This window comes from Rhagoletis pomonella, unplaced genomic scaffold, assembly GCF_013731165.1.
Source record: "Rhagoletis pomonella isolate Grant_MI unplaced genomic scaffold, Rhpom_1.0 Rhpom_scaffold_00004, whole genome shotgun sequence".
In the NCBI taxonomy this organism is placed as follows: domain Eukaryota; kingdom Metazoa; phylum Arthropoda; class Insecta; order Diptera; family Tephritidae; genus Rhagoletis; species Rhagoletis pomonella.
The window spans coordinates 65347746-65351644 of record NW_023458558.1 but is presented as its reverse complement, the minus strand read 5'-3'; positions in this window follow the sequence as shown (position 1 = coordinate 65351644).

The window sequence follows — 3899 nt, the reverse complement described above, 5'->3', positions numbered from 1 at the left end:
AGAACTCTGTGATGAGGAGATGTGGTGTTCTCCGAAATAGCTGCTATAACTTCTACCGCTTAGACTTTGTTGCTTTTTCAATTTTTCCAAATAAACAATCGTGGTACAAAGCTCAATAAAAATATTAAAAATAAAATGTTAATAAGCCACAATAATATTGACAAATAAAAAGTTGGCTATTTAGACAAGTCTCACAGGCTTCGTACAGATTTCTGTGCAAAAAGCGAGTAATCCAAGAGTATTCATTTTGATCGATAGGGGAGCTATACGCAATACATACAATTTTGTATTTTTGGTTAAATGTGTCCATGGGCGTAGCCAGGTAGGGGCAAGGGGCGGGCCGCTCGAGCTCCCCTAACATCCAATTTTTTTCCTATATATTCAAAAATAGTACCAGGAAATGTTAGCACGGGAAGATATTTCGGTGCAAAGCAACGATCGTTATTTTATCTTACAAAATAGCGGACGAATAATACAGAGTACTAGGGCTGTGCGATAAATTGATTTTTCAAAATTTTAATTAAGCATAAAGTAAATAACTCAATTATTCTATTTATTGGAAATTATGATTCCTCAAAAGTTCAGTTACTCGAGTAATCAAAATTTTGATTAAAAAAAAAAATAAAACATTTGAGTAATTTGCTTTATGGTTAATCAACATCATGAGTAAAACGAGCAATCAACGTTTCAAAGTACTCATTACATATCGTCTTCAAAAGAGTCACAACTCAAACTATTACGTTTGTTAGAAAATGCGAAAAATTAATAAATTAATAATTAATTAATAAATTATAACAAAAAGTTGCTCCAGCTTTTGCTGAAAGGTAAATAAAAGTTCTGCGTACATTTTTAGCTGGGACAGAGACTACGTCGCCGGGGGCATTCACTCTAGTGGACGAACGTCTAGCGACAACTTCAACATCTCGCTCATATCGCGATCCAAGAATCTCTTCTATGAGCGCTTAGAGGGTGCATTTTAGCTTGCTTGGCGATTTCAATGCCAAGGTGGGCAAGGAAGGGATCTTCCTGTGAGAGAGCACTCATCAACAAACCGACAAACGCGAGCAGTGGAACCACATTTTCCGATAATTACTGGTACGATGAGGAGTGTCAAGAAGCTGCAGAGAAAGAAGTTGCCGCCTACAGGATCATTCTGCGATCGGGCGCAAAGCTAGACGTATTTGCCGCAATAAGAAGAGAGAGGTCGAAATACGTAAGAGCGAAGAGCTTGAAATGCTGGCCGACAGAAAAACACTCGAAATTTTTATCAGAGAGTCGAGCGACTTACGGAAGGTTTCAATACTCCTGTAGGAACAACCATGACGACTTTTTCCCTTAATCTTATTACTTTAAACGAGCAATTCTTGTATATATGTATGTATATGTATATCCATAGGTTTCTCGTAAACGATTGTAACGATTTTGATGAGATTTTGTGTTCAGATAACGGTTTGCCATTTGTATTTTCAATTTGTTACAAATACAATCAAATAGAAAGTATTAAAAAAAACCAATTCAGAAATATTTTTGAATAGGGTTGTCACCTATTTTTTAACTAAATCAGTTTAAAATGGATATCAAATGAAAGGCATTTTTAAATATTTAAATAGTTTTTTGGTTGTAAATTTTTGAGTGAAAAAGAGGCGATTAAGGTACAGTGTTTCCCCTTTTGAATAAAAAGGGGATAGCTGAAGTCTAATTAACATAAAAATCTCTTCGTTTTTGAAGGTTACAGGTTTTTTTTTGAAATAGAGTTTTTTTCTTGGGAATGCACAGTTTTTTAAAAACAAAACAGAGAAAAGCAAACAGAGTCTCTAATGTTATACCCTGTTCGGACCGACATCGAAAACAGATTGAAAACGCGTTTTGTTGATTGCGGACTCAAAGCTGTTCGCACCGGCCTTTAGGGTATTCGTTTACAATTCTTACACCCCCTTTGCTTAAATTTTTGCTAAAAAAACATACCAAATCCTTTTTCATCACTCAACAACTTCCACTACGACAAATAAGTACATATATCGAATTAACAAGTGGAGACACCGATTAGAATGAGTGCAATGTAAGTTATCAAGTAGTTTTCAGCGAAAACTGGTTTTCGTTTGACAGATTTTACATGGACGAAAACTTAAGTTTTAGGTCGGAAACCAGTTTTTAATGCGAAACCGTGTTTTTGATATCGGTATATTAGAATTATAACGTAGTTTTCTAATGTTTCTCGAATCGACAATCAAGTTAGCGGGCGATATTGAAATTCGGTTAGAGAATGATTAGAAAACCACCAGACATTAAAAACGAATTAAAATATCGAGAGCTAACTCGCCTTTTTGTAGAGGTTGCTATTATTAGTTGCGTTCCTCAACTCGCAAGAAGTTGAAACAATTGACAGGAACTTACCAGAAAGCGTAGAAGAAAAATGGGAGAGTAAAATCGATCCTCTCTTTGTCAGTCAAACCATCAGCGATTTGAAAAGTGAATAAGCAAAAAAAGTACATCTGCATTTTCACCTTCTGAAATATATCGCAGCGAAGAAATATCAAGTTTTGTAAGTATTTTTGTTAATTTTCTTGCATATTTGCATATAATTTAGAAGATCGGCAAATGATAAGAAACTGCTATGTAAACAAAAAATCGCGCTCACGGAGTATTTGACAGTTTTACCAGTTTTCACCCGAAAGCGTTCCCATATTTTTTGGGTTTTCTCTCTTAGTTAGTTAGTTTTTGTTAAAAACTAATAAATCTTGATGTTTGTAAAAATTTCAATTATACCTTCTCATAAGCAGCTGAATTCGTTGTCGCCGTAGTTGTGTTTTAGTGAGCGAAATTTTTGGGCGAAAGTTGCTGCGCTGTACTAGGCGAAAATTCGCCGTTCGCCGGTATTGTGTTTCAACGGTTAGTTTCGTTCCTCAACTTTTTTGGACTGTCAAAACGCAAAATTGCTCTCAGAGAAAGAGAGAAAAACCAAAAAGTACGGGAACACTTTTCGGGTAAAAACTAGTAAAACTGTCAAATATACCGTGAACGCCATTTTTTTTTACATGGAAGTTTTTATATCATTTGGCGATCTTCTAAATTTTGCTCAAATACACCGGAAAATAGGTACTTACAAAACTTGAAATTTCTTCGCTAGGATACATTTAATAAGGTGAAAATGCAGATGCACTTTTGTTTTTGCCTCATCAAATTTGAAATTATTTACACAGCTGATAGTTTGACCCTTTACCAGATTTTACCAGCAAAAATTCTTCGGGAAAAATCTTGCAACTTCTGACTAAAAGAGGACCGATTTTACTCTCCCGTTTTCCGCTACTTTGCCAGAGAGAGAAAATTCTGTAAATTCTTGCAAATTCTTGAGAGCTAGGGAACGCAACTAATTGCGATTTCCCATCTAGAAAACGGCTGATAATGCCACTATTTGCATTTAAATAATATGCATATAAGAAAAAACATTATTAGAGTTCACTGTTTAAGACAAAACTGTGAGAGTTTGAGCGAAAGTGAGAAAATGTGAAATATTCAACAGTTTTTGACAACAAACATATGGCAACGTTTCGCACAAAAAACGCACAGATGAAACACTGACTGAAATGCAAAGCCACAACACAAACGAAGCGCAACGAATATTTGACACCGCGCTGTGGCTGAACCTTTTCAAATTTCGCAACCAAAGCAACAACCATGTTCAAGCTTTCGTGCAAAACAAAGCGCTAATTTTTGCCCTTTGCATTTTCGACCATAGAGTGAACTCTAGCATTGTAAAGAAATCAACTGTTTCCGAAATGCGCATAAAAGTCGTTTGCTAGCGTTAAATTATTATGAGCTTTTGTGTCTTCGTTAATTTGCCAAAGCGCTGTCGTCTGTCACGCATGTAAGAGTGCTTTGCTTACCTACCTTTTTGTTGC